This window comes from Adiantum capillus-veneris, chromosome 2, assembly GCF_014529385.1.
Source record: "Adiantum capillus-veneris isolate H3 chromosome 2, ASM1452938v2, whole genome shotgun sequence".
Classification (NCBI taxonomy): domain Eukaryota; kingdom Viridiplantae; phylum Streptophyta; class Polypodiopsida; order Polypodiales; family Pteridaceae; genus Adiantum; species Adiantum capillus-veneris.
In genome coordinates this window covers 13,638,334-13,648,865 of record NC_140932.1, presented here as the reverse complement: position 1 = coordinate 13,648,865, position 10,532 = coordinate 13,638,334, and the positions used below count along the sequence as shown (strand labels likewise).

Here is a 10,532-nt window from a genome sequence, read left to right as displayed (position 1 = left end):
TTCACTCTCCTCGCTTGAATTGGCAAGTCTTTCAATGCTACTACCTTGCCTTCTATATTGCTCTAATTCTTAGAGTGCTTTCAAGCGCTACAACATCTTGAAGGTTTTCCATCACTACTGTAGGAGGCTTCTACTTACTAGTGCTACTCTATCAAGGCCAATTTCAACATTCACTGTTGTTTTAATTTGGTGTTTTTCTCCTTTGCACTTTGCACTAATGCTGAGCTTGTAGATTTTCCCGATTGTAGATCTTTATCCTCTCGCTCACTAGGCAACAATCTAGACACTGTTTGATTTGAAATTTTCCACTCTGTAGACCTTAGTGCTAGCAACCATAGGCTTTACATGAAGCCCGTATACACACAGAGAAGGAGATGACCACCTTGCTCTAATACCACTTGTGGAGTGCGCATGTGCGGATGCGTGCGTGCAAGAGAGAAGGAGAGACAGATTTGTGGTGAAGCTCAGAGTTAGTTATCCTCACACTCCTTATTCAACTTTATGTAAAGAATAAGTGAGTTAGTGATGTGTTAGTAACGAGAGTCTTGCGTGTTGGCTTGAACCCCAACATTTTAGAAAAAACTAGTCTTGGTATCTATTGGATAGTTATCACTAGCTAATCATTGTTTGAAACCTGACAAATAGCTACGACATAGTTGTCACTTATAGCTACATGATAGCTTTTCATGATTCACAATACCAACCAAGATACCAACCCAATAGTTGTTTAAAAGCTATTGTAATAGCTTATTTGATAGCTCTAAAGGAACCAAATTGTCTATAGATAAGTATATGATGCCTAGGGAAGCTACTTATAGCTATTATCTTCTTGTAGATGTCAAATAGCTATCAACCGATTGCTATTTTATCTGATAGCTTTTGCTAGATAATAGTTATCCCAAACACTACTTGTCTGATAGTTTATATAGCTAAGAAATAGATATGTGTGAACCAATTGTCCAATAACTATATTAAGAGTTTTCTAATAGCTGCTGAAAGAGTTATGCATGAAGCATGTTGTTTGTGCATAGCTATATGGTAGCTATTGAAAAGCTATTACTAATTGATAGCTATCACATATTTATGTGCTAAAGCAAGTTAGTCACTTATTAATACCCAACACCAATGCTTAGTAGATGCCTCATGACTATTACTCACATATTGACAGCCAATAGCTATATTTCACCTAATAGCCAATACATAGCAAAGACAGGTAATGGCATCCACCAATAGCTACCTTAAAACTATCAAGCAACTGTAGTTATCCAATAGATGTATGATAGTCCTTTTATAACTAATGTTAGATAGGTATCTTGTAGGTAGCTATTCCATGGCTATTGAGAGCTAATAGGTGACTCAATCGCCTAAAAGCCTAAAAAACCTGCATGTAGCTACTTACTAGCTATTGATAGCTAGCAGCTATCCATTTGCGTGGCTTTCCTACTCTCATAAAGGGGTGAAAACGATCCAAAGCCAGCTCCCCTAAAATCATTTTGCAGAGTTGCCTGTGGCAGTTAGTGCCAACGGGAAATGAAAATGTATTTTCAGTCGAACCACGTCCACTACGACATCTTTAAAGCCAGTATATAAGCGCACACACATCGCGCGCGCGCGCACATCTCATGCAAATAGATTTCGACACTGGCAAAGCAAAAAATTTCGACACTGGCAGACACAGTGCGGAGAGACTCGTTGCCATCATCATGGGGTATGTTGATAAGAGCAAAGCCTCTTACAAGAAGCTGGATATGGTCCAAGCGAAGCTTAATTACCACAGAGAGCACCCCCCATTGAAAGTGCCTTCTTCAAGCTGCTTCAAGGCATGTGTCCTTCCATGTCTTTGCTGCCTTCTCCCCTGCTTAACTGCTCTCTGCCTTCTGCAAGCTACCGACATGAGCCATATCAGAGAGCTCTCTTTAGCGGTCTATCCGAATGTAGCAAAATTGATACAAGAAAATGTGCTACATGTGCTCAGAGATGGAGCTGCAAGGGGGCATGAAACCCATGACATGTGTACAGGAAGGTATGTGTACATGTATGACGTACCTGCCAAATTCAATGCAGATCTTGCTGAGGAGTGCATCGTAGCGGGCAGAGGCGCATGTAGAGAGAGCTGCGGATGCCTCTACTGTGGAGGCCTTGAAAATGAAGGTAGAGGGCCTCATGTACCTAGCCTCACAGAAGCAGAGAATTTAACAATAATCAGCCAAAATAGGTATAGCTACAATTATTCCATAAAGTTGCGGCCAGTAGAGGCATGGTACAGAACCCATCAATTCTCTTTGGAGGTGCTCTTCCATGCCAAGATGAAGAAGTATACATGCCTTACAACGGACATGGCTAGGGCAGATGCGTTCTATGTTCCTTACTACGCAGGCCAGGATGCAGCGCTGTCGTTGCGATGCAATGCCCTAGAGGTTCGGGACCGTCGTGTGAACTTCTTCCTAGGGTGGCTGAGGGGGCAGGAGACTTGGCAGCACATGAGGGGCCACAAGCATTTCATGGTGTTGGGCAGGCAGCCTCTGGACATGAATCGGACGGTTACGACGAGAAGGTGGGGTTTGCCCATCATCACTCAGCCTGAGCTGGCCAACCTTACCTTCTTGTGGTGGGAAAAGGCATTTTCAAGCTCTATTCATGAAATTGGTGTTCCTTACCCTACTTCTTTCCACCCCACCTCCGATGCCCATCTTAAAATTTGGCAGGTACAAATTTCCCTCCCCCCCCCCTTTTTTTTGAGAGAGAGGGGAGAGACCAGCTGGTACAGCCATTGGGAGTCGTTGGTGTGATGGTGTGTTCGACTCTCCAAATCATCATCACATAAATGTATGGTGGCATGCGAAGTTGTCATAGAAAAAAAGTTTCTTTTTGTAAATCTTTGGGATTAATTTACAAATGGTAGACCTCAAGGTGAGGAAAACCCACAGAAAAGATCATGCGAGGACACATACATGTTTATGTATGTGTGTATGCATAGGGAGATGTCATAGTCTGGCATGACTGCCATATAAAAACCCACATGCGAGGACACGCGCACACATATGTTTGTATGTATAGGTATGCAAACATGTGTGCATTTTTGTATACCTAGAAAACCTGGGCCAGTTTAGGGTAAAGGTGCTAGTATTAGGGGGCCCCACAAAAAAAAAGGTTGCATCTTGCTTGAAAGAGGAAAGACCCTCAAGCTCAATTATGTGATAGCAAGATTAGGGGGTCCTTTTCATGGATCCTTGTCTACATTTGAATATGTATGATTGGTCTCCTTTTCATATATGGGGCTGAATTGCCCTTACTAATAGAAGTTTTATGGGGGCACTCTAAACTCCCATCATAACAAGTGTTTGCCTCTCTCTTAACAAAAAGAGGACGAAAACATGTTCGTTATCGTTAACTTTGCCATGTGGCACTAGTCAACAAGCTTTATCCAACGGTCCACAATTTATCAGGGTTGAGGCTCTTATCAAAGGTATGCCGCATACCTTTGGGGCTAAGCTCCAAATGCTCAAATGCAACCCGTGTATTCTTGAGAGAAATGGGCTAACTAACAAAGTTTTAGAAGAAAAAGACATGCAAGACAAGCCCAGTACAATAATTTATGGTTGGGAAAAGTAGGTTTAAATGTGTGTGTGTGTATGAAAAGAATGTCATATGCTCCAAGGACTCTCATGTCCCAGGATGTCTATGTCAATATGCTGTAATATGATGCACCCATGGCTCCATGTTTCATGCTTAAAACAAAAAAGAGGTAGCCTAGGAATGCCCTCTACATACATGTATGTATGACAATCCTAGTACGACAGTTGCCATGTCTTGTGCACATCATGGTTTCAAAAAGGGAAAAGCTAGAGATTTGTGTGTGCATCAAATGTTATGCGCTCCAACTTCCAAGTACTCCCATGTCCATACATGTTTATTTCAATATGCTATAGGATTTTCAAGCATTCTCATTGAGAGAGAGAGAGAGAGGTGCTGTCCATTTTGGTAATGCATCATTGGGTATGACATGGTCATTTTGCTGGAGACAATAATGGGAGCAAAGAGGGAGTGGCTGGTGAGCTACTTGGGATCAGCCAAAAGAAAATTTAGACATGACAGCATGCTACGTTTTCGGCAAGAGCTCAAGCGGCAGTGCGAGCAAGAGAAAGACAAGTGCAGGTCTTTGGATTGCACACTCCGGTACACACCATGGGAAATTCCATGTGAAAGTGAGCCTGAGATTGTCGCGCTCGAGTCGACCAATGCAGTGTTTTGCTTGCAACCAGAGGGTGACATGCCCACCCGGAAGGGAAGAGCATTTTCGACAGCCTCCTGGCTGGGTGCATTCCTGTTGTCTTTTCCAACCACACTGCTCACCTTCAATATGATGCCTACCTGCCCCCTGACCCCGCCAATTACTCCGTCTTCCTCAACAAAGATGACTTTGCTCTGGGTCAAAGAAATTTTGTGCAAGCACTTGCCAACATCTCTACTCATAGAGTCCAATCAATGCAAGACAATATTCGGGAGCGTATCCTTCCTCGCATAGTCTACGCTTCGCCCACTTCTTCCATGTCTTTCCCTGATGCTTTAGACATTGCTCTCCAACAACTCTTCACTACTTTCAGCAATGCGATCATGACCTAGTGGTTTAGTTGAAAGTATGGTATAAATTTCAATTGTGCTTCCAAAAAAAAAGGACTTCTCCAATTTCACCTGCTCGACTTACGATGGCATCATCTTATCCTACTATAGCGGAAACTATCGATTTTTAACGATCCATGCAAGGGTTCCACTCACAGAGGGCAACGGCCCCAAAGAGTGCTGCCCCTTTTGGTACTTCTTTATTTTTGGTTCATAAAGCTACAACTCGATTAGCTCAAAAATATGAGGGTCATTCTGAAGGTCCATCTTCTCAGGGTTGTTTGGAGAATCAATCAATGTTTCTCATTCCATAACAATGCAACACAGATGATCACTTATGCAAGAGCTCCAACAAAGAGACTGGCATGGACCACCTTTCTAGAGAGTTCAAGAGAGAGTCTATGATTGGCCAAACAATTATAGTGATCAAATGCATCTATGACCTCGATGCAAAAACCCTGACCCTAAAATCCATCATAATCTATAAGAGCTAGTTTCCACCTCCTTCCCTTCCTTGAAATTTTTTCATCTACAAAATTTCAGGTTCTGAGTTAGGTTTAAAACATTTTCTTAGGATTCCTCTTATTGAGAGCCTTCTTCACTTCTTTTTACATCTTGAGCTGTTCTTATGCTGGGGCTGGCCACCGGGCTGGCCACCGCTTGCTGGGTGGGGAGTGCTCGAAATTTATTTTTCCTTCTACATAATTTGATAAATGGCCTCTTACCCCAGTTTTTTCCGTGCTTTCAATTTAGATCTCTATATCATAGGGTGTCGAGGGATGCCAGGTCTTTGTGTCTACAGATGGATGCAGTACAGATCCACCCAATTGGGTATGGCTGATGAGCTTTGATCCATGCTTCAAACAATATCTCAAAAATCTCTGTAAACTAAGGTTTTGAAATAGCTTCACTAGCTAGTTCCTTTTTAGGAATTTTGGAATCTTCGTCTGACAGCAGAAGCAATCCATTTGTGTACCTTATCAATTGTCTCACCTAAGATTTCCATTGGGTCAACATGTCTATGAAGTTGATAAGGTAATCTTTGAGCTTTGAGAATGTGTCTTTCTTTTGAGTGTCATTGAACACTGACTTCCATGACACCCATAAAACAGTACTTTGCTCATACCATTCTCTAATTTAATCTATAATTTGGATATATCTCACTTTATCTATTGGTTCATTGTAAATCAAGTATAGTAGTGGATAAAACCTGGGTAGTTCATCCTCCTTCATGGAAAGGAATACATTAGAACAAGTGAGTCTAACATAGCCTCACTATAATTCAACACAATCCAATTTTCCTATTGCAGCATCTTCCTCAAGACTCTGACCAAATGGAATAGACTCTTCAAGGCTTGTTCATGCTCTGTGATCATCATTCTTGTGAACTTGCCTTTGCTCTTGGACACATTATTTTTTAGTAAAACAATCCTTTTGTGTTCCAAAACCCTTCTACCAATCTATAAGTTTAGCAGCATCTCTTTGACCTTAATCTTAATAATTTGCATACATCTGTAAGCTGGTCTATTGCTTAGTAGTACTTCTAGTGGAATGTCCAGACTCTGGGTATCCATCATTTTGTGAGCTTTCATGTCTGAGGACTTCCTTCAGTTTCAACCTGTACAAACTTATATATTCAAGCATTTGCTTGAGCACTTGGACCACATTTGGATGAGGAGGAAACTTCATTGATCATGGTAGTTTAGAGCCTTTCATTGCTTTGCCTCTTCTTAGCACCAACAAAAAGCATATGATACCTCTCCAATATTAGTAAGCATCGTCATCTTAGAGGTAAGTTTGTATATAAAGCCTTGCTTTTATTTCGTTAATTCTTACTTAGAGTGAGACATTGATTAGAAAACTCAGAGGTATGACCTAAGTCTGGTTCCACCTGGACTGTTCCCCTTGTTCCTGCATGTAAAGGCCAACAATTGCTTACTAACATCAGTCTGTTGGTATGGGGTTTGTTCTACCTGGCTACTAGGTGTTTGATATGGCCTACTATCTTGTGCCTAATCGGGTGGTGGTTCTTGAGATTGGTCAAGTGTTTGATCATCCTCACCCGCTTTTTCGTTGTAATCCCCTTAGCTGTGACATTTATAAAACCCCAAGGATGTCGGCATGAACTTTCATCATTTTTCCTACATCATTTACAATTGGATTAAGCTTGTTTGGATTGTGAATATGCAACCATCTATAATGGTATTCACATTGGTGCTCACAGTCTCATATCTGATCACAATAACATTGTATGGCACAACCATCCGATGTGTAGTACTGATGATTAGATTCCCCACCAGTTGTTGCTTTTGTAGATCATAGAGTTTATCTGGGAGGCATTGAACCACCATGGTAAACATTGTATTTGCCTATACCATACGGGTGGTTGCGTGTCTAGATGATTCTAGTCTCTCACTTTTTTGGGGTGGCCTTGTTTGTAAATTGATGGCGGTTTCTAGAGTAGTACTCGGTAGTGGTATTGTTGCCTTGTCTTCTAATGTGCCTCCAGGTAGTTCAATGGTTTCTTATATCTTCTTTACTTCAGAGGTACTCCCTATGTTCTTTGTCCAGGCATTAAGATGGTCCCATTACTCTTTTGAGAGTCTTTGTTTATTTGTGAGCTTTTTAGATGCCTCTATGGTCTCATATTCTAGGCTATGCTTCTTCGTATCTAGTTTTGTTTATTTAACCTGCCATGTTGCTCCTATTAAGGCCATTATTTGGTGTTCTAGTTTCTTTGGTTTCAAAACCAAAAGCTTGCGATTGTCTGTAGCTCACATGTTATCCATTATGAGAACTGCCATGCACGCCACACGGATATTCACTTTGGCAGTGCGGGAAACCACACTATTATGCAATATTGAGGTCGCATAATAGTGAGCTCATATTGATTGGGACCCTCGCCATCCAAAGCTTTGGGCGTAATCACTTCTAGTGAAGGGATTGGAAAAAAACATAGAGAAATACATTCTACAAAACTCTACAACACTTTATCACTTCAAACAATTTAAATAATTGAGAGAGAGAGAGAGAGAGAGAGAGAGAGAGAGAGAGAGAGAGAGAGAGAGAGAATCCATGCAAGAGAGATATGGAGTGGTAGAGTTACACTTTTAAACAACACTAGCCTCAAAGTTTAGGACCCATTTTCTTCAAGGGTACTCCCTAAATTTTTTTTGTCTTGGCACTGAGCTTGTCCCAATATAATTTTGAGAGTCTTTGTTTCTTTGTGGATTTTTGGATGCCTTTACAGTATCAAAGCCTATTCTATGCTTCTTCGTAGCTAGTTTTTTTTTGTTCAGACTATCCTACTGCCCTTGTTCATGCCAATATGTGGTATTCTAGATTCTTTGGTTTTAAATCCAGAAGTTTGGGACTATCTGGCTCACATGTTATCCTTTAGAAGAACTTCCATACATACAAGGCCTTGAAAAGGTATTGTATTTTCACTTTGGCAATTTGGGCAAACCACATTGTCATGCAAGATTGAGCTTAGATTGATTGGGAGACTAGCTATGAAAAGATCTGGTGTAATCATTTCTAGCGAGGGATCAGACGAAAACATAGAGATGACTACAATCTGCAAAACTTTGCAACACTTATCACTTCAACCAATTTTAGTAATTGAGAGAGAGAGAGAGAGAGAGAGAGAGAGAGAGAGAGAGAGAAGGTGGCGGAGTTCCACTCCTAGGCAACACTATCCCCAAAAATTAGTGCCCATTCTTGTATTTCTTTATTTTGGTGTTTCCCCTCGACAAACTCAATCCAGCAAGTTAAAAAACTTGAGGCTCATTCCAAGAATCAATTAGTCTTTTCCATTCCAGAGATGGACTGCATATGCAAGTATAGGACGTAAAAGAGGAAAGAAAATATGTGTGCGACATAGTGGATTCTAGCTCTAACAAATATATTGGCATGGACCACCTTTCTAGAGAGAGAGAGAGAGAGAGAGAGAGAGAGAGAGAGAGAGAGAGAGAGAGAGAGAGAGACAGTCAGTCTATGACTGACCATCCAAACGCGATGATTAGTTGCTTCTATGACCTTGACGCAAAAACCCTAACTCTAAAGCCCATCACATACCGCCAAAGCAATTATCCTCGATTGTAGGATATAGAAAAAGAAAAAGAAAGTAATAAAATGGTAGATCCACACTTCCTAACAATAACACAATTTGTCCCCAAAGTGGAGCGCAGAAGTGATCATTCAATCATGCATACTTGTGCAGTGATGGCCGTGTGCATAAAAGGGATAAAGCTAGCTGTAGACACCTCAAGTGCATTTGAAAATGTTCAATATGGCGGGCATCATAACCAATGACTATAAAAGACATTGGATCTTCCTTGGATGCCAATCACACACCCAAGATCATCATTATCATAAGCATAATCATTATTTGTCATAAATTCATTCAAAATCAAAACAAAATTCATGGTTCTTATCGTGAATCTAAAAATTATCAAATTCATTCCAAAGCTCCCAAATGCTTTCAGATGTCTGTTCCTTGCTCCTATTCTTTGCTATCTGCACACAACTAACAAGAGCTTCCAAAAATATTAATTTTACACATACTGAAATTTTCTACAGCGACCCTAATTTGCTATTGGCAATCTTAAGGTTTTTTAAGTTATCAAAATAAAAGTCCGATTGTGTCAATGGTTAGGGCTCCTTGAGAGGATCTAATTTGACTTCTGTTGTATCCAAATTCTCAACTACTGAAGATATTTTCAAAGGCCCCTCCAACATAGAGAAACAATAAAAAGTATGTATTTAGAGATTTTGAAGGCAAAAACAAACTCTTATTTCTTTTCTCCTCCTTCTCTTGTCATTTCTTCTTCATCCAACTCCATAGCTTCCAAATGTAAGTTGATCTAGTACAAATTAATCCAATCATCTGTCCATGCTCTACTTTTGTTACTTGAGTAGATGCACCGATTGTTGAACCACGTACTGGCATGAGTCTCCTCTGGATGCTTTTGGGTCAATGAATTTTTCCCTTCTCGGTTGTGATCTACACATTCTATGTCCATGTTCTCAGGATCGTGCTTTGATTTGCAGGGGTCAAGAAAGCAAGTTGAGCTATGATACCACTAGAATCACTTCCATCCGATCCCTCACTTTCAATGACGAATTGGATGGAAACATAGAAATAACTACAATCATTAAAACTCTAAAACACTTTACCACTTAAAACAATTTGAACAATTGAAAGAGAGAGAGAGAGACTCTACGTGAGAGATACATGGAGTTGCCGAGTTTTACTCCTAGACATCACTTGCCCCAAACACTGACACCCCTTTCGGTATTTCTTTATTATTTCTTTGCAAAGGTGCATCTCCTTGAGGCTCATTCTTTGAGACTCTGTGTCTAGATGCCTCAAAAGAATGGCCCTAAGGACACTTATAAACAATACAAGGGATGCCCAAATCCACAGCTCCAAAAGCACTAGTCCAAAAGCACCTTCTCGCCAAAAAGCGTGGTGTAAAACTACTAGATCGACCACCGTAATTTTAAAAAAAATCCATACAGCATGCCATGTCATCATTTGTTACGCAAGTAAGTATGTGTGTGTGTGTGTGTGTGTGTGTGTGTGTGTGTCCCACTTAATTTTTTCCCTCGGCCAATGTTCTATAAGTTGGTTGGGTTAGGACTTTTAATCCTAACCCCCACATCTGAGATCTGCAAAACTCAATCAAGTTAGTTGAGAAACCCCAGGGTCATTTCAAGAGTCAATCAATGTTTTTCATTCCACATATGATTACATATGCAAGTACCCATCATAAAAGAGGAGAGAAAATTTATGCACGGCATAGAGGATTCTGGCTTAGACAAAGAGACTTTCTTTGTTTGCTGGTGTTAAATCATAGTCTAAAGATGTGCAAAATGACTTTATTAGTCAACTCAAGCAGCCTTCCCTT

General features: G+C 40.6%; 1 pseudogene; it reads left to right on the top strand.

The window, feature by feature from the left end:
• Nucleotides 1-1,243: 1,243 nt before the first annotated feature.
• On the top strand, nucleotides 1,244-5,617 carry LOC147462393 (putative xyloglucan galactosyltransferase GT13; annotated as a pseudogene).
• Nucleotides 5,618-10,532: the final 4,915 nt, after the last annotated feature.